This window comes from Sander vitreus, chromosome 23, assembly GCF_031162955.1.
Source record: "Sander vitreus isolate 19-12246 chromosome 23, sanVit1, whole genome shotgun sequence".
Lineage (NCBI taxonomy): Eukaryota > Metazoa > Chordata > Actinopteri > Perciformes > Percidae > Sander > Sander vitreus.
This window is the reverse complement of record NC_135877.1, coordinates 18,271,200-18,298,148: the sequence shown is the minus strand read 5'-3', so window position 1 is coordinate 18,298,148 and position 26,949 is coordinate 18,271,200. Positions and strand designations below refer to the sequence as shown.

General features: G+C 39.3%; 1 protein-coding gene across 2 annotated transcripts in view; it reads right to left on the bottom strand.

The window, feature by feature from the left end:
- Positions 1-26,949, bottom strand: part of LOC144512384 (ankyrin repeat- and BTB/POZ domain-containing protein 3-A) — a 179,913-nt gene that overhangs the window by 151,710 nt on the left and 1,254 nt on the right. The window lies entirely within an intron of this gene.

Here is a 26,949-nt window from a genome sequence, read left to right as displayed (position 1 = left end):
GTCCCGGAAGTGGAACGTCGTGAATATAGACTAGTTTCTACCTAAAGAGCAGCTCCGCCTCCAAGAAATATTCGTATAAATTCATTTAAAAAATGTCCCTTGTGTACCTGGAGTAAACATTTGCGCTTAGTGGTCATTAACAACACTTTGTTCACCTCATCTTTTATCCTCAGTCTTGCCTGTATCTCCTGGTATCCGGTTACCTCTCCTACCACCTGCAGCTCCCTGCTTTCCCTCCTCACATTTCCCCCCCTCGCCTCCATTCTCCTCCCTCGCTCCCAGAGGAGTGTGCTCACTGTGCGCTGCCATCCATCAGGCTTGTCATCGGTCGCTCCAGGGCGGTTGGCGAGGACTACGTGGGACTCGGCTCATTTCCCTGCTCTGATTATCCCGGCCTGCTCAGCGGGAACGGGCCCCTGCCACTCGGGCCTTCGCCGCCCCCTCTTCCACCTCCTCCTCTTCTTCTTCTTCCTCTTCTCACTTCTCCTCTGTCTTCCCGTATTAGTCCCCCCTTCAGTCAGTGCAATTATTGCACTCCCCCCATTTTGTCCTGATCTCGTCACCCTCCACTTAACTTTCTCCTACACAGTATAGATCAGCATGAATGATATATATATATATATATATATATATATATATATATATGTCTGGAGTGTGTCTGGGTGTTAATACATCAATGCAATGAGTCTCTCTTTGTGTTTTCCCATACTGCAAGGAAGCCGGAGCTTCATTCAAAGAGCTTTCTGTGGCTGCATGGGATTCCCTGACTGTTTAACAGCTACTGTCATTTCATCATGAAAACTGTTAAAAGACTCTCCTGGTGGATTCTGACAGTTAAATAAGTGTGGAGTCAAGGTACTGCTTTGAGCGGCAGTGAAAAATGTACACCAATCCTTTATTTATGTGAAAGCGTGGATGTCTTAAAGAGATGACTCCTCTGATAGAACTCCTGCATTTGAAATTCAATAGAAGTTCCGCAATTATTTTAAGAATTCGGAAATATAAAAGATTAGATTCTCATTTTTAAGAATTGTTTGCCTGTGGGCGTGTAATGCTTTCTGCTTTACTTTCCAAATGTAAGATAAAAAGGTGTTTTGGTTGCTCTTATAATGGAAGTATTGGCTTTCGCCCTCAGCTGGCTGGCATATAAGGAAATGTTCAAAGTAAGCAGTAGTTGCTGGTGGATTCTGACAGTTAAATAAGTGTGGAGTCAAGGTTCCCTGAAGGAGGATTACTCAATCAGTAAAATATGCACTTGTGCGTCAAATGTTCTCAATTTTAGGGCATCATTTTCTATTAAAGCAGCTATAAACAATATTTTATTATTAACAATGGGTCACTTATAGTAATGAACCCACAGATAATTATCATTTTTTATCATTATCATATTTGTTATAATTTAACAAATAAAAATGTGTACATTTGTAGGTTTGAGCTACTCTAATCTGAGAGTTGCAGATCGTCTCCATCTCGTCATTTAAAAATGTAATTCCTTTAGCTTTTGAAAACCTTGGGTGAATTTCTGTTGTTTCTTCTGATTCTAATTTTCTCTGTCACAGCCGCTATCCAGGTCCAAGACGCCTGACGTCACCATATCCGTCCAATGATCTTTCCTTGGATACTGCTCTTTAAATATCACTCACTCTGTCATTCTGTCTCTCAGACCTAGTATTGTGTAACCCACCACCTCCCCATCACCACCACGACCAGTGAGATTAAACTGAGAGTTTCCATCAGTCACCTGCCAGGTTTCCTCCAACACCACCACCAGCGTCTAGACTCTGGGGGAATCGTGTCTTATCTGCTATATTCATATGGGCCTACATGTAATTCAGATTCACGTAGATTGAGTTAAATTGCTGAAGTCTCAACCACCATGGATATCATATCTCAAAATTGATCTCTCCTTATTGCACTATGAACACATGATCAAAATCTAAAATAAAAACCAGCTGCAGCGCTCTATAAAATCTAAGCTTTCTGCACCGTTAACAGGACTGTTGGTGAACCACACCAAGCCACTTTTCTTTTTTTGTTGCATTTCGAGTGCTTCACATTGCCTTGACAGCCCCGGCTCCCTGGAGGCTCCTCCAAAACGCCGCCTCACAAGGCGACCAAGGAAGTTCATTTGGCATGGCTGCTCCCAGGCATGAGCTGGCCTACTTTAAAGCCCAGCCTGCATAACCAACAGGCTGAACTAGTCTGGCCTTCCTTCACCTATCCTGCTAGCCACCATATTTTGAGCCCCCCAGAAGAGGTTAGGAGGATCGACTGAGGGGCTGTGTCAGCTAAAGCATGTCCTCTCTGTCTGCTGGTCCATTTACATTCAGCTGAAGTCATGACCCCCATCTGTGGCTGAATCACAAGCCTTCCAAACACACACATGGGCACAGCAGGCGACAGTGGTCATTTGGGGCAGTTGGCTGGATGTAGCCTGTCTATGGCCCAGATAGGCATTGAGAGGAAACATGCATCAGTGCATTAAATTACAGTCTGCAAGCAGAGTTTCAGTTGTAAAACAGACATACAGCACAGTTACCTAACCTCATAATGCTGCAGGAAAAATTATTTGCAAAAGGGTCAAAACAAATGGCACAAACCAGAAGTTATATTTGCAATTTACATCTTGTATGTTTCCTCTTCTTGTTGTTTGAACACTATAAATACCTGACCCCATCACGTCCCTCATACAACCCTAACAGTTATAAAGAAAACAAAAAACAAAAATAAAGAAAAACAACAATATGTGGAAATGTATAACTAACGTCATTGTAACCTCACATCATTTGATGCACATCAATTGACACCAATAAGACACAAGGTCAATGTAAGGTAGCTTGGATGTATCAATCCACCGAGCGAATGCAATAAAATGTATGTTTTTTTGGAAGAGTTAACATGCATTGATGCTGGGAAATAGGACAGTTAGGTATCGGCAACAGCATTTTTGTTTCCTTTCTACTTCTTTATTTACTATAAAACATACATTTGCTCATTATGAACAATATTGGGCAAAGTTCCTGCATGGATGCTTATGTTAAGTCAATATTAAACAATGATACATGTAAGAAGTTTGTCCTATTGTATTAAATGAACAATGAAAAAGTTTTGCACTGTAAAAAATGTGATAAGTTTCCTCACAGTAATGTATAAATAAATAACTGTTTAGGTATTGGTACTGAAACACCAGTATTGCGAAACTTCAAACGCTACCACAACTTCTTGATAGGGCGCCTGAAGTTGATGCTTTCTATTTGATATTTGATTTATATTCTAACCATGACCTACACAAACTATGGGTATACAATCCAAAGAAAAAGTTCACAAGTAGAGTTTTCTTCTCAGGGTGTCTATAGCTGCTGGTTCTTTCACATCGAAAGAAGCCAGTTGAGGTGGTTCGGGCATCATCAGTTACTATGCCTCAATGTTGAAGGTTTTCTGGGCATGTCCAACTCACACACACTGGGGCAGACCCAAAACATACTGGTGGGATAATTAGGGCTGGGTACCGAATTTGATCCTTTTAAGGCACCGACTGAGTTACTTCTAAAGTATAGAGTATCGAAAAATGCCACGTCATTCAACACCCAATTTCAATACCTAAGGGGTAAATCTCATCAGTGCTAGTGAGCCAATGAGCAAGCAGCATGCTTCTACCAAGATCTAATAATGTTTGTCATTGGCTGTCTAATGTTACACATCGTAGAGACACGCAGGAAAAACACTACGTTACACACAGACGGCTCCAGAGTAGGAGCTTAAAAATAAATAAAAAGATTTATGCAGTAATGTGTAATGTTGTAATTTCTTTTTGTTTTATAAAACTGGCATCGAATAAAGTATCGTCTAGGAACCAGTATCCAAGGCACGGTATTGGTATCGGTACCGGTATCGAACAGTTTTTGAACGATATCCAGCCCTAGGGATTATATATCCCATCTTGGAAATGTCTCAAGATACTTCAGGAGAAGGTGGAGGGTGCAGTTAAGGAGAATGGGTGTTTTGATGGCTACTACCCAATTCAAAAGCAGAAAACTGTTGTAGGAATGGATGGATATATAAATGATTTCTTAAACTGTGTTATATACTGCATTGTGTTACTAGATTTGTACCATCTCACCCAGAACACGACCCAGAACACGACACATTGCTGGGAATGCAACAAAACAGCAAGAGCATAGCAACTGCAGCAAGCTTGCTCATCTGCAGCTACAACATGTGGGTTTGATGAGGGCAACTGAGTGGGTGTATGACAGCAAAAGCAGTGCAACTCAACAACTGTTATTGTTTCCCACAACCTCCTGTGTATTTCAGGGTCCAGCTGCTATGTAGAGAAAGGTAAATTCATATTTGTTTTATGAAATGTTCTATCTGCAGCTGTGTTGCTTGGGTAAATAAAAAAACATGTTGGTGGAAAAAGGTGGATTAGAAAAAAAAAGAGTAGTGATGAGGGACACAAAGCTGGTTTCTTTTGGTTCCCTATCATCGCTCTCATCACATTGTTTTGGGCCGCTGTTTTCAGCAAAGAAGCTCTAAAACCCGACTGTACACTACCTGCTCAGCACCACAGGGCAAGTGACTAGCTGGTAAATATAGTGACGCATTAAGCAGCTAAAGAGCCAGATATTTCGCTCAGTAAAACGAGAGTGACTATTGGATTCACCAAATGACTCTAAATAAATAGTTGTTGCCTTTTTGTGTCACTAGATGTAAATAGGCAACACACACAACAACACATACAACTTAAATAAATGCAGTATTGTTTGACAGCACACCCTACAATCTCAACATAATCTTTATAAACTATAACACCAGCACAGGGTGGTGTTGGCCAAACATACATACTCTAAGTGAGTGAAAAAAGTTATCTAATGTGTCTCAATGTTTTTTTTTCCTAAGTTATTCCAATTATAAATGGTTGGTTTGTAAGCTCCCTAAACTGACACTTGAATATGCTGAGATGCTCATGTTCCTGCTGCCCCACATACTGCTAAACTAGACCTCAGAATAGTCTTTCCCCATTAGTCTGATCCCAATTACTGCTCTCCACAACGCTGACTCATGAATGCTGGCTAACAGCTGAAGATTATCACACACAGTAACAAATTAGCTCACCCAACGAAGAGGTTGTTTTTCTTTGAGGCTGTCCATTCGGGCGTTAGGTGGAGGCTTTCCACCACTGAGCGTGAATATGTCGGACTTGATTTTCAGAAAGGGACTCTGAGGAAACAAGTGATCTGAAAAGCAGCTTAGAGACGTGGAGAGATGCAATGGTTACCTCCTCCAGAGCAGATCCTCTGTAAATAAAATCAGGAGGTTATTTGTAAGAACTGCTTCCCAATTAAAACTAGACCTATTGCTTCACCGGTTCACAGGGGAGCTTTATCACACTATGCACTGGGCAAAAGGCAAAGAAACACCTTGTACATGTTGCCAGTGACAAACGGAGACAGACATATTCTCATTTACTACACTTGCAAGCCTTTAGTTCACAAGCATGTCTTTCAATTGTGGGAGGGAACTGGAGCATCTAGAGAAAGCCCACATGAACACAACAGTATAAACAGAGCTAATTGATGGGGGATGGGAATGTCATTAGTTTTGCAGATAATTGGTCATAAATCAAAGTTTTTGAAAAATGACATTTTTCAAATGATGATGGACTTACAGAAAATGTAAGTGATCACCACAGTTACTACAATTTGTACAATTTGCGAGCGAAGTGAATGTCTGACTCTGCAACAAATTCCATGGCAATCTGTTCAATAGTTGTTGAGACGTTACACTCAAATCCAAAAATGAAACCTCATGATGGCACTAGAGGCAAAGTCAGGTCAGATCATCAAAGTCATTAGGATACTTTAGGATCCACTGGGGACCATATACAGTATGTTATGGCAATCCATCCAATAGTTGTTATATTTTTGATATTTCAGTATGGATCACAGTGGTCGACTTCACACAAAATGCAAAAAAAAGAGCTCTGCTGTTCAGTTCTCAGTATCGACTAAAACCCTGAGTTAAGGTTTTAAACTCAATATCAGGAGCAAAAAAGTTGGATTTGTGCATCCCTACGAATAACGCTGTAAGTTTTTATGTCTCACAAATCTGTTGCATAAGTTCAACCGCAGGCAGAGTGTAAACCGTATAATGCAAACTTAAACTGATCAGGGCATGTATATTCAGTTGCATAACTCCTACTGACCTCTCTACAAGTGCCTCAAGGGTTCAGTGATATACAGAAATTCCCTGCGCAATAACAAAACCTGCAGCTATCTGGCCCCCAGTAAACATCTCTCCCCACACCCACAATACACATGACATGCTACACCAGTGACTGCCATGTGGTCAAGGTTCAAAATGGAAGAAAATCATGAGATGATGTGTCATACTGGTAGCTGTCATTATGTATGTTTGTTGATATTTGACGTGATAATCAGATAAAGTCATTCGGCAACCACACAAAAAAGGAAATAATGTTCACATGCATCAAATCAGGTGACACAACTTCCAGCAGCTGAAAAAAAAACAGCAGAAAGAAGAAACTTCAGATTGAACAAAAGAGAGATTTGAAATCCTGTTGAAGCACTATCATTTGATGGGTGTGTACCTTTTCTACAGTAGGTTGACTGTGTATTTGCCTATTGTCTTGGGCTATTGGGCTGCAGCTTTTACTTCTGTAAATCATCTGAGTACTTCTTCTTTATGTCAGCCCCCCCTTTATACATCTTAAAAATTGTGTTAAAAATGTCAAAGAAAATTGCGCATGTGGTGTCTTAAAATTGCAAAATAGTTCAACACCCAAAATTATTGAATTATAATACTTATCGTAATCTAAAACAGAGAACATCTGCCAATTCCCAGAAGCTTAATCAGCAAATGTTTGACATTTTTGCCTGACAACACACACAATGCCAAAATGAATCCAACAGAAAACAGTCACAGCAAGACAGTTTCAGATCAAAAGCAATATTTATGCTTCTGATGAGCCTTCGAGGGGAAATCCTCTGATGTTTTGCGACAAAACCCCGTTCGTCTGTCATCTCGAGCGTGAACTATCTTTGAGACTTTGTGACAGAAGCGTGTTTTCAATGCATCCTGTTCAACAGATTTCTCCACTGACAAAAAAGAAAAGAACCCCCCCGCAGAACAAGTCAGACATTTGCTTGATGCTTCACGTTTTGTTTTCATGAGAAAGGTGATCAGAGCTGATTTCTGAGCGACTGGCTCAGAGTCTTTGTCATTTTCTGCACGGAGGAAAACTTGTTTATTTCCCCTGGCGGACTCGTTGTGTGAATGCACATTAGGCTGTTTGTGTATCTGTGTGTATACTTCAGTGATTAATGGTGTCTGCCGCAAAATGTCTGACAGAGCAGTATCTGTATGGCATAAAGGCACAGATGAACACACACAATAACAGCAACAAAGAGCGGCTGGCACTTGGGAGAGTCTGACAATGAAGGCAAAAATTGGTCTGTAAGTACATCTGGTCCCGTAGACTTATTGTCATGCTAAAGATCCCTACACACAAAGAAAATGCTGACAAACATAAAAGTTGTATAAGCTGAGCAGTGATGTGAAAGGACACAGGAGGAACCACATCATATTTAACTCCAAGCTTGAAAATATAAGCAGCAGCGAGGCTACAGGCAGGATCCTGTTCCTCCATCTATCACACAGCAAACTCTCTTCTGCATATAATTTACTCTGTCAGATCACATTATGTGTCTCCTGTGTCACCTTTCTGACAGCTTGCTATAAACACTGGAATTATTTAGAGCAGGTCAGCTCGCTGTCTTGTTTCCGCAGTGATGAAACTGTAAGAGACAGATAGCACGGCCTTTATCTGTTCTGAAAGAAATGGGGGGAAACGCAAACACAAAGTTTTATAGCTCATTTATTCATGTATTTCTGATATTGATTCAATCTGATTTTCATTCTTGATTTTACATTTGGAAATTGTTTTCTTTCTTCTAATTCTTTTCTAATTCAATTCTTTTCTTTATCGTTTTCCTCTAAATTGATCCTTTTTGACATTGCATTATCTTTCAAAAATGCTAAATTGTATATGTATTTATTATATTTAAAAAAATGTATGTGGTTATTATTATATTATCCGTATTTCTTAATTCCATTTTTTTATTATTCATTTTTAATCGTTTTTTTAATCGGTTTGCGCACTTAATGTTTAGTAATTATTTCTTATAGGGTTTATGATATTAATGTGTATTTGTTGTTTTTATTTTATTATATATCTATAATATTTAACTTTATTATTTATCGGTCAAATTGTATTATATATTTATTTTTAAATGTTTGATTATATTTGTAAGGACAAACACAGCATAGGCCATTCACATATTACCACATACTACAACGTTTATACCCTGACGTACAATGCTTTTCCCCCTTAATACATTTTATAAATAAATAAAAATAAAATTCTGACATTCAATCTATCTCCCAGCAGGGGAAATCACTGTTATCTGCCACATATCTCTTCTTTGTAACACCGACTAACCTCGGGAATGAGCTTTCTAAACACATAAATATATCAACACCATGTTGCACAAAGACTTAAAGCAGGGCACTCTATCAGCCTCACTCTCCTCCCCATGAGGATGCAGGGATTTATGCAGCGGAGAAGGCACTCAAAATGATAGCAGCATCCTGGATGAAAACCCCTTTAGAGCCAACCAGAGGCAGGGGTAGGAGTGGGGTGGGGTGGGGGTGGAGTGGGGTTAGCCTAGGAAATGAAGGCATGATTGATATTTCCGGGGCAATTTCACAGCCCTTGACTTCCAACAGAGAGGGAGAGAGAACTGGGAAAAAAAGGAAAACTGTTGCCAAATTTACACTTTAAAAAAATAAATTATATATATATCCTAAAGGAAGTGATCTTGAGTCAACTTCATATGTGAAAGTCTGTAGCGAGTTTACTGAAAATAAAATGTAGGCCCAATACCTAACAGTCGGAGTTAACCAGTTTAAGGAATTTCATTTCCAGTTTCAACTCCATCAATCAACCATGAAATTCTGTCTTTGAAGGCCCGGTGTGTTTCAGCTCCGGAGCTACATATCATGTATAACTGTTATGTTCCACCTCATGCTACACAGTTTTTATATTTTGGATGCATTTTTTTCAGGTGTCCATTGGTTTCCATTCGTGTCTGTATGGTATGAAAACTACTTATTGAAGCAGACTCCTCAAACTTGTTTCAGTTGCGTAATCACATTGTTAATGCCATTCACACAAAATAGAAATATTTGACAATAAATAATATTTTCCAACAAAAAAAAAAAAAAATGCACTGGAATTTTTTTTGGGGCTTTGGGCAACATCTTGTGGCTTTCATCCGCAGTAGAGGCTAGATTGCACCTGATACACGTGTCGACGTAAACAGGGGCATAGCGCGCAGGCGTCAACACTTGGGCTTCAATACCATTCAATCAACAGGCGTTACTACAGTTTTTATATTTTGCATACACTGCTACATCGCTACATGCTATAATGTCAGGGAAACCTGTTATCTTGGTTGCCGATGTTAATTATTTCCCCCCAATTTCGGATCAAATTCCTGATGGAACATGTACAATTGTGTAGTTTTTGCCTATATTGTTTTTTTGCTGCTATTCCCCTAAACAGTCATTCCACTGCTACATGTGGCTACATGCATACCTTAGGGAAACCTGTAATCTTGGTTGCCGATGTTGGTAATTTCTTGTTCAGTATTAATGGGGATGGTTCCATTATTGTCACGTGACTGAAATTCAATAAGTCATGTAGTATTGACTAAACTACCCTGAGAGCTTTCAACCACAAAGTGTCTGAATGCTCCAAAACTAAATTCAGTAAGACCTTTACTATTTAAAGAAACACACCGACTTATTGGGACTTTAGCTTATTCACCGACAAAATAACGCCAACATTTTCCTAGAATACTAAGACTAATACTGACCATAAGCTCATGCTTTTGTTCAGTTAATATTTAGACCAAGTATGTTACATCTTTGAGTCAGGTTGGCAATGCTAATTGTTTTTGTTCTATGTTCCAGAAATGTAATGTTTTGGTTCTGTCATCAACCTAGTTTCCAGCAGCAGCAACCCTGATAAACTCACTGTAAGCTACCATGTGCTGCAGCAAACCAAAACAGACTAAGTTAGCGCCTAGCTGAACATAATGGATTATTTAGCAGAGCCAGATATTCCCCATAGGAGTTGAAAAGAGCTAAAAGGAGAATGAATATTGGACTTTCATCAGGTGCACAGAAACAAGACTCCAAATGAATGCTAATGTTCCTCAGTGTCGGCTGGATGTGTAAACAGGCCACTGTTTGCTAACAAGTCCGCCGTATCAACTTTATGTGACAATATTGTGTCAGTGTTATGTTTACAGCTTGCTCCCCAAAGTGCTAAAAAAATTAATTAATGTGGCTTTATGTAAGCATTTTAGGGAAATATACGGAGACAGTAACAGAAATGAATGGAAGTCAACTGATGTCTGACACAAAAGGTATTCACATGTCTAAAACACTGCAGCATGGTTTGCAAAATGAATAGCTGCAATACTAATGTTATGATACATTAAGACCCCAGGCAGAATATCAAGTACACTGATAAAACATAAGCCTAATTTCATTTACAATAACCACAAAAGAGCTAATGGACAAGATGGAGAATGTTTGTTTTTCTTAAGAAGATGTGCAAGATGGATTCTGCAAAAAGGATCTTCAACTCAATATCAGGAATTATTATTGCTGAAACCATTAGTGGATTAACTCATTAGTCAATTGTAAAATACAAAATTTTGGCTACCAAATGTGTCTCAATATTTTTTTTTTACATCATTGTATACTAAATATCCTTGTGTTTTATGCTGTTGGTTCGATAAAACAAAAACTTTTTTTTTTGGCCGCACTTATAATTTTTTACTATTTGCTGATGCTTTATACACTGAAGAAAGATGTCCTTGATATTTTTTAATTCAGTGTGCATTTTATGCATAGTTGCATATTGACTCTTAGTCTGACTCATACATTTAAACCAAGCTTTCAAAGAGAAAAATGCAGGTCAGAGAGAGAGATGCTACCACCCAACTGCGGAATTTTGATGACGGTACTAGACAGCCTCTGGGACGTTATGATTGATTGTGGGTACTGATGAGATTGAGTGTCTGTTTTGCGAGTGTGGGAAAAATCTGCTACCGCGAAGCCTGAGGATTATCTACTTTGAATGTGTAAAACCACAAGTGGAATCGTGCAGCGGCCTTGTGTAGCTGTGCCTAAGCATATAGGTGTATGAGTTCTTGTGTGAATAAACTTGGCATTGCAGGATATGCATAAATATCAGTCGCTTGATGGTGGCTGCACTCCACGATTAAGCTGTTTAATGCATTAAGAGGTTTTATTATGTGATTACATTTACATGTTATGAAATGATGATGATGTTCTGAGACTGCTTTGTGAAACACTGTTAACAGAAACAGTGAGTGTAGCAGCAGCAACAGGTGAATGACACTCATAACCTGTGTGTGTGTGTGTGTGTGTGTGTGTGTGTGTGTGTGTGTGTTTGTGTTAGTTTGTCACGATTCTCCAAATACGTTATCTGCTCTATGAGACATTGACAAAGACGAAAACTAAGGACATTTAGTCTATAATTTTATTTTAGTTAGTTTTGCCAAACAGACGTTACAGTTTTAGTTAGTTATCGTTTTTTTTTTTGTAATGGCTCGATTTTATTTTTATTTCAGTTAACGACAATGTTTTTTTTTCCCACCTAGTTTTCATTATTTCGTTCGTTTTCATTAACGATTATAACCTTGATCGCAGCGAGCAGAATGAAGAAATGTTGTTCACCCTCACTCCTTTAAAGGATTAGTTTGAGTTTAGACTTCCAGTATGATTGATTCAAGGTTCAGAAAAGAGCTAAAATATGGTGAGGTTTATCGCTGTAGTCACCAAACACTCCCACGGGTGCTGTAACACAAACAGGCACAAATGCCTGTGCGTGTGTCCAACATCGGTTTGTGTGTCGATCTGCACGCCTGCAGTAAGCTGGTTACCGGCAATGAATCAGGATTTGGTAAGCAGGAGCTGTGATGATGCAACCGGTCTACTGTACACCTTCGTTGTGCCTCTACTTGTCTGTCATGTCAGCCACAGGATGACGCAAAGCAGGTTCAACCAGTTAGGTGTCATAGCAGAGTAAAGTAAGTACATAAAAAAAACTCAGAGGGTAATCATGATTTGCTATTATGCAATTTTGTTTTCAAGCTACAGGTGTACACATGTATTAGTAACACTATGTAAACAGAGAAACCAAACTTGGCAACAGAGGGAGTGATCAGTGGGAAAATATTTGTTTCATGACGCACACACACTAATTCATATTCCCGCCAATCAAATTGTTCAGTATCACTTTCAACTTCACTAAATAAATGCTCTAATGAACTCCTCTGAGCTGATTTTTGGGACTCAGTGAGGGTGGAGTGGCACTTCTTTTTCGTTTGCATTTCGTCTCAGAGGATCCTGCTGTCTATTGATTTCATAATCCTCTTTCACTCCCTCAAAAGTTCTCCTGCTTTCTTTATACACAACTCATTTGGACTTGGATTAATAACCTGAACATAAACACCAAAATGATCCATTTATCACCTCCAGCGCTACATCCAAAAACTTTAGCACAATATGTTAAGGTCAGTAGCACTATTCAAACATTGACATTAGTGTTTTTTCTCATTACATGCTGTGTAGATTACAGGTATATTTTTGGAGGCAACGTTTTAGTCACTCACACACTATAAACAGAGAGCCCAGGTAGTTCAAACCAATCTCCTAAACAAAAAGCCAAATTTATCTGCAAGATTTCTTGCAATTATTTAGCTTCAAGGCTGGTACATCCTATCAATCAAATATCTTTAGCACAGAAAAACAGGCAAAGGTTTGAGAAGAAAAGTCACCAAGGGGAGCTGGTGGTAGCAGCAAGTAAACAGTGATTGCACAGAGCTGAGCAGAAGTTCTCCTTGTAGCTTCCTTTTCAATGTCTATCTTGTAATTGTTATGAAATGCTTCATGTCAGTGGGAGGACATGTTCCTGCCTACACAATAGCAGTGAACAAAATTGCTACATCTTCACATGATTCAAGTTTTGAGCAACTCAGTGTGTCAGGAATACTGTAGTGAGACTGTGTCGCTGTCAATGACTGCTCATTGAGAAACAGTTTATGTAACTGTGGGCTTTAAAAGCAACACAAAAACTGGCTTCCTTTTGTTATTGTGGGCAATGCGAGTTGGCGTTTGCACTTGTCAAGACAGGATTAAGTGGTAGAGTCGACAAACAAAGCAGAGCAGGGGAGGGAGGGATGTGTTCAAGTCCAAGTTTAGTAGAAGTGTGGGTCTTAATCACAAAGGGTATTCCTCTGAACCTAAACTGCATGCGCCCAGAATGCCAAGAATCCCTATCATTGGCCTATTTTGTGTCACTGTGACACCAGATGGTTCTCCCCAGAGCAAGAAGCCCAATTTCCCATCACCACCTGGGAACAGCCAGAAACTGATCCCGCACTCACCCCTCATTAATTAAATGCTGTAATGGCATGCAGTAGTAGCTGCCTGTCCTGTCGGGATGTAACACACCAACACTGAAACCCTGTGGCGTGGTGAACATGAGGACATGCACCATGTTCAGGGAGCTCTATCTATTTGGGCTGCACCAGGTGATTATTTTCAGTATCAATTAATTGTTCAAACTACTCAATTTTAACTGAGAAATCTGTCTGGAAAATCACAATAGTAATGGGAATATTTTCTGATTCTGACTGGAGATTTTTTTCAATTTAGCCACATAACTTTGCAGAATAATAACACAATTTAAGGCTATAGTCCAGATTGGGTTCCACAGAAAGTGGAAATACAATAATATTCAGCCCAGCTCGAAAAACAATGGCAAAAATAATGACAAAAAATGCCAACCCATATATTTATATGTATATAAATAAGGCCGCTGCACGATACCACTCGTGTTTTTACACATTCAAAGTAGATAATCCTCAGGCTTCGCGGTAGCAGATTTTTCCCACACTCGCAAAACAGACACACAATCTCATCAGTACCCACAATCAATGATAACATCCCAGAGGCTGTCTAGTACCGTCATCAAAATTCCGTGTTTTTTCCGCAGTTGGGTGGTAGCATCTCTCTCTCTGACCTGCATTTTTCTCTTTGAAAGCTTGGTTTAAATGTATGAGTCAGACTAAAAGTCAATATGTCTATGCATGAAATGCACACTGAATTAGAAAATATCAAGGACATCTTTTTTCAGTGTATAAAGCATCAGCAAATAGTTAAAAATCGGCACTTTTTTTGTTTTATCAAACCAACAGCATAAAACACAAGGATATTCAGTATACAATTATAAAATAACTACATGTAACAAATAAGGGTGGGGGGAAAAATTGATACAGCATAGCATTGCGATATTTTCCGTGGCAATACTGTATCGATACACAGACGCCAAGTATCAATCTATTATTATATATGTGTTGGTCAGCTTGTCTGCTTGACAATCCCATTTTGCAGCAATAAAACTGAAGTGAGATGAACAAACAGAGACATTTATCTTTTTAGATAAAACAGATGTTGACAAAGTTTCCTTTTGGGGACATTATTTGAAATTGGGAAAAATTTAAAGTTGGAAAAAAGGTAATAAATTGCAATATATCGCAGAATGTTGCAATATGTTTAAACTCGCAATAATATTGTATCGTGACATAAGTATCGTGAGGCCTCTGGTGATTCCCAGCCCTGGTAACAAAGCTCAAAGGTCCACTTACTAGCAGTTAAATCTCACAGTCTTCACTTAGCGAATGGACTTCAGCAAATCTCCCATTTGCTGAATGAAGACAGTGAGATGCAGTTGAATGTAACCCCCTAAGTATCAACACTGCCGTGGCATCCTGGGTGCTTATATTAAAAAACAAACAATGAGAAAATTAAAACATACCAGAGTTGGTACAGTCTGTTGATCAAGTGTACTGGTGTCCACATTTTAGTTTCCGTTTGAAAGCTCATAGACTAGTTTGTTCCTGTGTGGACCTGTATAACAGATTCCAGAGTGGCACCATAATACTGCAGGCTGCTCTTGAACGCAACATGTCAGGCTGCAGGGATTTCCAGGAGATGTGGATCCCACGTTTCCAAATTATTTCTGAATTAATCAGATAACAAAATTGTAATTTATCTTGCTTGTTTTACTAAGTATTACTGCCTATAAATTGTTATATTTTCAGCCAGATCAACAGCTACATAAGTTAAACAAAGATATATATATATATATATAATACTTACATTACAACAGTGTAACATTCCAGCTATTCAAACTGCTGGTATTACTGCTTTCAGCCTATAAGCTTTAAGAGGAGACCTGCTGTATTTAGAAGCTCTTCTTGGTACATGACTAACAAGTATTACACATGTATTACAAAATTCAATGCAGGCTGACAAATTATGTGTTCTTAGTAAGCCTGTGGCTAAAACTGTGTGAAGGGGATCCACCACCACAGGCCTCCAGCTGAAAACATGTGAGGTGTTTTTTTATGAAATCATCCAACTGGTAGAAATGCTAACATTCAGCTCTTAATCTCTTTTTGATCCTTTAAAACCAACTTAATGCAGCTCCTCCACACTTAAATTAAAGATGAATAGAAGTTTGTTGATTGTTTTTTTTCTGTCAGAAGATTAAAATGCAAACACATAACAGGAAAAGTGTAGTTCTTCTCTGGATTGGATTCTGCCTAAATCATAAAAAAAAAAAAAAAAAAAGTGAAAAACATTTCTTAGCAAAGCCGTTAATCACTCGTTCTAGAACACGAGGGACAGACTAGTGGAAGCCAAGTAATCATGTTATAGTTTGTAGTAATCTGTGCTCATTGAGGCTGCCTGCAGAGGTTATCTAACTATCAGGGTTCACTTTGAACAAAAATGTGACCCACCGACGTGCAGCCGTACAGGAAGGCGTCAACGCAAAGCTACAAACAAGCTGAGGTCAACTGAAGACGCTCTGAGCCACCACAAGCGCAAACATAAAAGACTTTGTGTGCAGGGTAAAGGAGATAGACATAAAACACTTCCTGCTTCTGTAGAAGGTTCTCATAAAATGTACAGGAAACCAGGTCTACCGGAGAGAAGAAGAAATGTCAGTTTGAAGAATGAAAGGGCAGAGATTGGTGGACTAGAGGAGAGAGGGAGGGTAAGCAAAGTGTGGGGAGATATATTTTTTTCCTACCCTATATGTTTAGAAGAAAAAATGATGTAATATGGAATGTATAGAAAAAAAAACATCTACTCAATTTACATTGCATTGTTGCAAAAACAAAAAGGTTAGTTTCACCGTACTTTATACGCTGAGATTTAAATCATGCACTCTGTAAGGTACGGAGCGCTAAGGTTACAGGACTGTCGCGATTTGATGTCGCGTTTGATGTGATCTGGTAATTTGCCGTTGGTCGGCCTCCTTCCTTTATATAATGCTGGACAAACACAACACTGAGTGTGCAGGAGCTGCCGATGACTCAGCAGGTAAGGCATGAAAAGCAATGTCTAGTGGGAATCACTGCTAACGTTGGCAAGCTAGGCTAGTACGCTAGGCTAGTTAGGCTCCTAGCTACCACTTAAAAGCCCTCTGAAGTGTTGAATGTTGTAAAGGGACAGGCGGCTTACATCGCAAACTGTACATTACCAACGCTACGTTGGCTTGTTGAAAAGAACAAAATATGACGAACCTTAGACGCTGTCGCCACAAATATGTCCAAAACTGTCTTTGAAAAATGTAAAAGAAGAAGATTCTGATTTAAATGTATTTCTCTTCACCTAAACAATTTAAACTCCAGGAATCTGTGATGTGATCTGTGATGAAGTGTGTTAAATAGGCTAATAGGTGGCCGGGTTGGCTCAGTGGGTAGAGCAGGCACACATGTACTGAGAGGTTTATGCCTCAACACAGAGGTCCAGGGTTCGACTCCGACCTGTGACGATTTCCTGCATGTTCTCCCCCTCTCTCTCACCTAGCTGTCCTGTCACAAATTAAAGGCGGAAAAGCCCAAAAAATATTCTTAAAAAAAAAAAAAAATAGGCTAATAGCAGTGTAATAATCACAAGGGGGAGTATTGATTGATGCCTGCTGCTTTTAAAAACAACTCACATCATAAGTCATCTGCCCTGCTGCATATTTCAAAAGCACAATGGCTGGGTAGTAATGAGTCACCAAACCAAACATACATACATTGTGGAAGTGATTGTGTGTTCTCTCACTATTGATTTAATGAACTCAAGAGGGCAATCAGCTGGTAGTCAGTTTTATTTCTCTTCTGACCAAATCTCTTGATGAGTGCATGAGCCGCATAAGGCTTTTGCCATGCTAATTTTTCATTTTTGCATTAATCCTAACTAGAAATCCCCCTCTTCGACAGCATGGGAAAAATAACCACATGACATGACACAACACAAACAGTTTGAAGTGACACTGCCTGTGCACTGGCCATTGGTTCAAAAAGCAACCATGAAAAGCCCCACAAAGACAAAACAAAACAGTGTCATAGGATGTGAAATATATTTTTTTAGACCAACATCCTCATTCCCTGTCCAAGAATGACATCCGCATAACAGAAAACCAAACATTTCACAATCGGTCAATAGCTTTACTCATATAGTAACGCCTGAGTTTCAAAACCGGTCAATAGGGTTAGTCATTTCTAAGAAGTCTCGATAGTAGTAGCGGATTGTAAAGAATTCCAGTGACTGCTCAAGTCCAGCTGGGTTTTATTGGGTTACAAAATATCGTAGTAGGATTGTTTTCTAAAGCACACAGAAGAGTTTTGTGAGCTACAGAGCCCTAGAAATTGTTCGTGCATTAAAAAGCATCATCATAGGGTTCAAAGAACAACCACAGGCCTGGTGCAACAAGAGATGTGATAACGGAAACTAGAGACACCTAGCAAGGAGGAAAACATTCAGTATAGCTGACAAGATATAATGTGGTTTTCACCGCAAATGCAAACTGCCAAATCTAAATCTCACAGCTTCACAGACTACATGATCGAACATCACAGCAGCTGAATAAAGTCTCACTTTTGATTTTTAATTACTTTGTTTTTACTTCTGCTGAACTACAGTACAAGTGAAGAAATAGAACTTTATTAATCTCTCATTTGGGAAATTTAATTTTTACACTCTGCTGTTGTTACTCATTACACACACAAAGGCCCAAAATACACACACCCATATGAGTCTTTTCGTAATGGCATTGGACGTAAACCAAGGAGGTGCAAAATTGTTCAACATGAATGTCATTTCTAGTGTAGTGGGCTGCGATATATATATACAGTATTGTATCATCTCACAGTATTGTCATGTCCACCCATCCCTGATGCCAAATAGAAAATTTTTGTAATTTGGATGATCTGACCCTTTAAAGCAAAGTAACAAACAAATCATTCTAAAGTTAGTAACAAGTTCACTACCTGATTCATTTAGTTCTAAAACACTTGGACTGCAGCAGAAGTGAAAAACTAAAAAAAAAGATGCCCTCTGTGATCTGAAATCAAAAGTGAAATCAGAACCTTCTGCATGGCCAGACACCACGTGGGATTAGTGAGAAAATAGCCTTATTAACAAGGCCCGGAAACCACCCTGACACTCCACCCCTGGCTCTTCATGCTACTGTTCTCTCTCTGCTAATGCTCTTTTTATTTTATTTATATCTTTATTTTTAATTTAATACATACTGTGTACATATACGTATACTTATATTGTTTATACCTATACTTATATTGTTTAATATTCCATTTAGAGAATGTGTGACGTGCACCAACAACACCAACACAAATTCCTTGTATGTGTTAACAAACGTACTTGGCAATAAAACCCTTTCTGATTCTGATTCTGATTCTGAAAATGTTGTTTCGTAATTTGGTGAACAGACCCTTTGAGGCACCACAGAGACTGTGAACATCATCCTCTGGCATTAATGTGACTCTATTTACAGAAAAAAAGGCAAGAGGCAAGTCCTTTGTCAATAAATATAGTACAACAAATTCAAATTAAAACAGAAGTAGCATCAACTGATGGTTCTTTATGAGTCCATAGGCCAGTGGTTCCCAACCTTTTTTCCTTTCTTCCCCTACTTATGTCTAAGAAAAGCTGAGCCCCCCCCCCCTGAAACCGAAGTTGAGGTAACTCTTGAGATAGAGCCTTACTTTCTTTTTTGATACAGAGGAGTTATCAGCACTTTTACGTTTCTCCGCCATGTTTCATTCATAAAATAGTGATGCTGTGGCGGCAGGAAAAATGAGGATGATAGCAGCTAGCAGCTGACCTGATGACAGCAAGGGTCACAGGTTAAGAGGTCCCGGAGGTTTGGCCTATTAAATAGCCTGCCTACAATTTTAAGCGAGAACAAACCCTGAGGGGTGCCCGGACCCCAGGTTGGGAACCACTGCCCTAGGCTATAACTGTTGAATTAAGTTTGCGTTCTGCTGACAGATAACATCAAATAACACAGTATGTTCTGTCCGCTGTCACAAGTTTTGTCGACATCAAAGAAGCCGAGGGAATCTCCAGACTTTCAGGATGTGTGTCATCTAATCTCACGGTGGCATCACTTGGATGTTGTGTATATAAACCTAGGACTGTACTAATAGGTCATCTTGACATTGCAGCATTGTTTCCGTTGATTTCCTCCAGTCCTCACCTGCTCATGTGAACGCATCAAACACATCTACATGTAACTCCAACACCAATCGGCTACCTGTTGTACCGACTTCACACCTGTTTCACACCCACAGCATGGGGTCAATGGTCAACAGATGGAGCCGATTACATGCAACAGGGCCAGAACGTCTTTCAAGTTGTCCATGATCAGGGTGTGAAAAAGAAAAAGAGAGGAAAGGGTAAAGAAACAGCAAGAGACAAGACACTGCACATCCCAGTACTTCTTTCTTACATCGTTACGAGAGAACTAACACACTCAGGCAAAAACTATGTGTGCACCCAATGCATTGTTATCTTCTTATTACAGCTATGATTCAGCCCTGATTCAACAGCCACAATATTGATAACGCATTCAACAGCAGAAAGATGTAGATGTGTGCCCAAGCCAGAATAAGTGATATATATATCCATTACAGACACAACCACAACATATACCCTAAATTAAAGTGTTACATTATCATGTATATTAGTATGTATTTACCATGCTTTTTATATCCTTCTTGTGTACTGGAAAAGTAGCTAGGCAATATGTCTCTAAGACCCTTTTATTGTACAGTCAAAGTTAAGCAAACACAGGAAAATTATCTTAGAAATAACGTTACTGATGCTTCTAGCTCTGTCTTAAATGAGATGCTGCATGAGAGGCACAGACTGGAGCTAATGTATGCCTGTGTGCCTAGTAGAAAAGTTGTAGAAATTAATAAGCACAGTGCAGCACGACAGACACAAAATGCCAGCGGTTAAGAAAAAGCTTTATCGCTTTACTCACCGTAAAAACAGCCAGCTGAATGCTAACGTTAATCCTGTAAAGTCATTATAATGAGAAACTCAAAATAACGATTTAGCATCTCAAAAAAGAGAAGCTTTCTCAAAATATACTAAGTCATTATTTTAAGATACTATCTCATTATTTTGAGATACTGACTCATTATTTTGAGAAAGTTTCTTATGATTTTGAGATACTAATTAAGTCATTAAGAGATACTGTATAGCCTACTACCTATTATTTTGAGATACTAAGTCATTATTTCGACATATCTCATTTTGAGAAATTATCAGGAGACTGATCGTGGCAATGCGAGACTAGTTGGGATATAATTCATAATGACTCTTGTGCCCTTTTTTGATGAGATAAATTGCCAAATGTAGCCTACTCTAGGCCTATCCCAGCCATCATGGCAAAAGCTGTCTTGCATTAAAAATAGTAGTCTTGTTGGAATCTATGAGCAGTGTTTCATGCTGTTTTCCTGATTAACAATGCAGACATTCTATTGTTGAGGGTGTAAAAACGAGTGACGTACTGTCTTTGTCACACTGTTCAGGAAGGAGGCATGGCAAAGAAAGTCCACAGGTCTGAATGTCAGGAAGACACTTTGGCTGCGTCTCATTTCTCTATGGACCAACAGATCCCGTTGCTCTGGACGAAGACCAGTGAAGGCCATTAGAAGCACTTTTCCGGTGATGGCTGAGCGTTACTGCGCAGCCTCCAACTGAGAGAGACGACGTAAATGTGCCGTGAGCAACGTGTCTGAAAGTTGTAAGTCTTCTGGTAGCTGTGCCAAGAGAAATCTCAATCATTCCGAATATTGCAGAGACGGAGAGCGTAGGTATATGTAAGGAGATAACATAGGCACAGGCTAACTATTGCTAACTAAAATGCTAGTTAACATTAGCAATTACACTTAAACAGCTAATGTGAGATGAAACTGCCTGTGAGCTTCTCCTGTACTATACGCATGGATGTATTAAGAGAACTATATGGTAATTCCTCTACTAATGCACAGTAATTTGCGTAGTTATGACACAATCGTTAGCCTATTTTTACAAAAATGTCTGCTACGGAGCCAATAATAATGTGTATGACATGTAAGTTATGGTTCTAATAGTTGTAATAATGTTATGTTTACTTTATTGGGCAATAAAGTTTTTTGTTAACAAAGAAAGTGTTTCTGAACATCAATGACATTCAAAACAGTGATAACTGAAACAGATATACAACACACCATGCAGTGTGTATACAAATATTTATTGCAAACAGACCTAAGTATGTATGATGATGTAACCAAGTGGCGTCTCATTTCATAGGGGTATGTTTTCACCCCTACCCCTTACCACTCGTTTTCGAGGGCCAAGGGCTAGGGGTAAACTAAGGGGTAGGGGTAAGGGGTAGGGGTAAGACAGAGAAATGGGATTCAGCCTTTATCTCGGCCACACAGACCGATCAGATCGAACATACCAACGTGGACCTGCATAACGGGTCTGTATTTATGAGAGGAAATACCATCCTTGTTCCCTCCAGCTCCTTGGTGTTTCCCGCTGCCTATTCCTAATCTTTATGACTACCAGATAAGCACAAGCGTTAATTAAAGAGAGCTGCATTAATATATCTTAGAGGGACCTGCGCCAATGGCCCCTCACCACCACCTCCTCATGCTGACACTTCAGCCTGGTTTCTCCTCAAGCACTGCACTCCCAACATTTAGCATTCAATGCTCTCACACTCCTCGCATTATCTCATCCTGACCCAGAGCTTTCACCTAGTTTCTGAAAATGGAAGGGGATCCACCCACACTCCAATGACATGGAAGTAATATAAACCATAACATTTCCTTCCCCATTGCCCAGAGCAGAGTTATAGGTGTTTGTGGAATCCCTACCAGTGAAATCACAGAGAAGCATATCAAATGAAAGTCAATATTTTCACAAGCCACTGACATGGAAATGGATGCAGCTCATAAAAAACATCTTGGCCCCGTAAACAACTTCACATAACTTCACAATCACTGATCATAGCTGAAAATGAAGCAGAGTGGAGAAGTGTGGGTGCAGCCTTTGGTCTTATGAAATTACCATGACATAAAAATTCATCACAACCAGCTTGCCTGCCCGGGTGCTCACATCTTCACCAGAACAACAGCAATCTGTCAGCTCATCTGCAAGTCCACCCCAAGGAGGGGTAGGACAGGTGGAAAAATAATAACAGAATGGACAACAAAAGGCCTTGCCAGGATCGTGTGGTTATGAGTTGAGCTTATTAAAACCACAGTGGAAAATAAATATGCAAACACCAAGCCCGCCCTCTAGCAGAGAACACAATAAAATATGGTGTGAAAGAAGGAGAGTGAAGAAGGAGGGAGAGCAGACACCCCACTGCTAATTTAATAAACTGACTATAGCAGGCTATGCAATTCCATTATGTTGTGTCATCTGTCCTGCGGAGCTTGGATCAGTTCCTTGGGGAAGGTCACGACTAATGACAGACATAATCAGATACAATTAAGTCATTCAGGATCCCAAATTCCAATGTCGCCCCAGCAGGTTTGGAAGCTGATGACCACGCTATTTGTCTCTGACGTCACTTGGCATTAGGTGGTTTAACATGACTGAGAAGAGAGAGTCAAACATGGTGAATCCTTGTTGAGAAGGGTCAGGAGGTATCCACCTGCTACATTTTCACATAATATTATATCCAATATCTCATCAAAGGTTATGCAAACTGATTTGTACCATGCATACGTGTTGTTGCTTTTGTAAGTTTGAGTGCAACACACATCAATGGAGCATCATGTCATTTTGCGCACTTCACTTCCCACTGGACACAGATGGAAGAAGTAGTCAAGGCACAGTAGCCAGGATGTGTCGATCCAAGAAACTAATTGCTGCTTTTCTGGACAGTTGACCCACATCAGCGCTGGGAAATTGGACAATGGCGTGTTTGTGATGAATAAAGATGTCACCGCATATATTGCACCGCCGGCAGCGATCGTTTGTCTCGAATGCATCTGAATGCATGGATCAGACAAAATTCTAATTTTCTATTTAAGTTTCACTAGCACCTTATGCACGTAGCCCTGGCCCAAAGTATATTTTTACATTTCAAGTCTGTTTACGTGATTAACTGCAGTGATTGTTGTTGAACTGGGTTCTCTGGAGCTGCCAAAAAGAGGATAAGGTTAATACGGTTGGGGTTGTGGTTGGATAACGACAGCAGTTTGCTTGGCTTTAGCCACCAAACCTCTTATTATGGAAGTCGGGTTTGATTGTTGGGTTTATAAAACTGAAACAGGGATAGTCTCACTTTGCCAGACCTTCCTCCACAGCGCTGCGAAGGAGGCTCTGGCTAGTCCACATAGCATTCTGGGATGGGAGAGAAACATGCTCTGCAAAATAGCCTTGGGAAGGAACTTGTTTTGGTGGAACATGTGTACGTTCAATCGACCGGAGTTTAAAATTCCAACACAAAGAAAGCATTAGGTAACAGGAAATCCAGCCGAAAAGAAGGACATAGCTTTTTTGCCTAAACCTAACATAACTTAACAAGAATAGAGTTGGTAAATCAGACAACACCCATATGAATCAACAATGAACACAATGTCATTCTGCAGATGGGTGTTAGATCAAAAACAACTTATGAGTCTTTTAAGTGAAAATGACAAATGAAATTGTCTTTCTGACGTGATAATGGAAACCTATCTGCCCTTCCTTAACTGCAAACTATTTTCTCTTTCAGTCTTAAGGCCTGATCCCTGCCTCTCATGACTTAATAATATATTAAGTTTATCTAACCCTCTTTCAAAACTACATGTAGACATACATATACAGCACACACACTGCCTTTTTACTATAACGGTAAATGTTAGATATCCTTAACATGATCAGAATGTACCGGTTCAAACAGCAGCAGAAGAAAACAAAGCAAGTGAAGAAAAGGCTACATTTAGCTCTTGTCATTAGTCAGTCGGTCAGTGGGAGTGCAGAGCAACGTGGATTTGTTCCTTATGTGCTGCAATGTGAAATTTTAGACAAGAGACCAAGAAGGGCGACCGTGCTCTCTCACACATCTGACTGAACAGTCTCATTTCTGTCAGCTTTGGTTCCAAAGGCTCAAAACTACATAGAGAAAAGGGGACTTACAGACATATGAGTGAATGTTTGATTAATATTTAGATACATTTCAATTCGAAATGTGACATTTAAATGAGTTGTTCATTTTTAAGTGTGGTCAGTGCTGCCATAAAACCAAAAGTGACAAATACATCCTCACATTGTTTGCCTTCCTAACTGTCACAGGATGACATCATGCTGTTTTGTGTGAGTTCAAATTGTAGCCTTCTCTGCACCATCAGGAAATGTCGTGTTCCACGGGTAGGAGTGGAGGAGGATGCATGCATTGGCTCTGCATCCTTTCTGCAGAGAAGTACCAGTTTCTCGGGTGCAATTTTAACTATTTTAGTCGTGTGCAGCATCTTCACCCAGGCCAAATATCATTGTCAAATGAGGAGGTATAAGACGACAGATGAGGGGATTAAAGGGTGAGATAAAATGTCCCTCATCCAGATAAAAGATGCAGCAGTTAGTCAGTATATCAAAAAAAGGAATCATTAACTACTTTGATAATCTATTAATCATTTCAGATGTTTTCCAAGCAAAAATGACAAACATTTGCTGGCCTTTGCTTCTCGAATCTGCTGCTTTTTACTGTTTTAAAACATTGTAGATTAAATGTCTTTAGGTTTTGAACCATTGATTGGACAATATAAGACATTTGAACACATCACCTAGTGCTCTGGAAAACTGTAATCAACATTTTTGTTGTAATTGTTTGTTCAATTTCTTACGGGATGTAACTAACGATTTTATCGACCAGGTATTTATTGTTTAGTAAAATATGTCCATCATCACAGTTCATAATTTCTGATGTGACATTTTCAAGCTCAAGGTGCTAATTTTCAGTTCAAACTCAAAAATTTCTATTTGACTATGATGTAAAGCAGCAAATATATTCAAATTTGAGAAGCTTGAATCATCCAAATGTTTACCATTTTCTCCTTGAGGCTTTGATTAATCCACTAATTGCTTTAGCTCTAAATGTCTTATTGACATTTCTGTGGTTTGGGGGATGTTGGCGTATGAGTTGTGCATGACAGAGGCTAAAGAGTCTGGATTATATAGATAAGAACCTGTTATGTGAGAAAAAGATGCATCCACAACATTGAATCTCAATTTACGTCATATCACTGAGGAACATATTTCAGATCCATTTCTCTTCTGACTGCTTCTGGAACCATCTTTTCTGGTGCTATTATAGAGGATAGCTCATCCACACAAGACAGTTTGCACATGCATCTTTGTTTTTCATCTCTATGACACACTGCAACCATTTGCAAAAGAGCTGCAATATGATTCTTTGATCAATATTGCACGGCCATGGTTGGCTCTCCGTTGAAGAAATAACATTTCAAGTCCCTTCTGCTTTACAATTTCAGCCAACTCATTCAGGGCTTTGGATAAGATGGCCAGCCCACACTGACAGCGTACACCTTCTGGATTGAGACAGTAATAGCATTACCACCAACGAGGCCAGCACACAATATAAACACAGAATCCTGGTTCTGCAAAATCATGACTCCCATATCATCATATATCATCTATGCACACCGTGCACAAAGCAAAACAATCATTAAAACAAACAACACTTACGTCTCTAATGAAAGTCTGACAACACAACAGCTTCAAAGAAATAGAAGTTGGAGCTTGTTTGATCTTTTTCAACTATAAATACCTATTCTGACTATAGTAGCTCCAGGGCTTTGATAACCAAGATAGGCTGTTTCAGAGGTGGGCCTTGAGGTCTAAGCTGAGGGTAGTAAATATTCAAGAAACTGTCAAGTCTTTTTGTTTGGGAGTGCAATTACACCAGCTAGCAGTGGTTATTCCCCAGCATAATTACACACTTTGTAGCCATATTACTTTTCCAACTGGGCTACAGATTATCACTTTGTGCACTGCGAAAAGTATCTTCTCAATCAAATACTCTTAAAAACCAATCAGAAATACTATTTAAAAGCATATCATGTCCTCAAAAGAAATGAATACAACTTGCAATGGAGGTATATGTTTGTGTGTGTGTTTTTTTCTTTTTTAAAGAAAATTCAGTTATTTTCAATTAAGACTCATCACTTCCAGTTGAGTCACCATTCTGCCTTGTTAGATATTTATTGGAACAAGTTAACATCCATTTGAATTGAGTGGTACTTGTTTCAGGGAGAAACTGAATATGATTTGGCGTATATGTGATTTTACAGTGTGAGTGTTGACTGAATACACAAAACACATACAAGTCCAGGACATTGGGGAGACAAAAGAGTGTCCAATCATATTTCAGCAGATCACATTTATACAAAT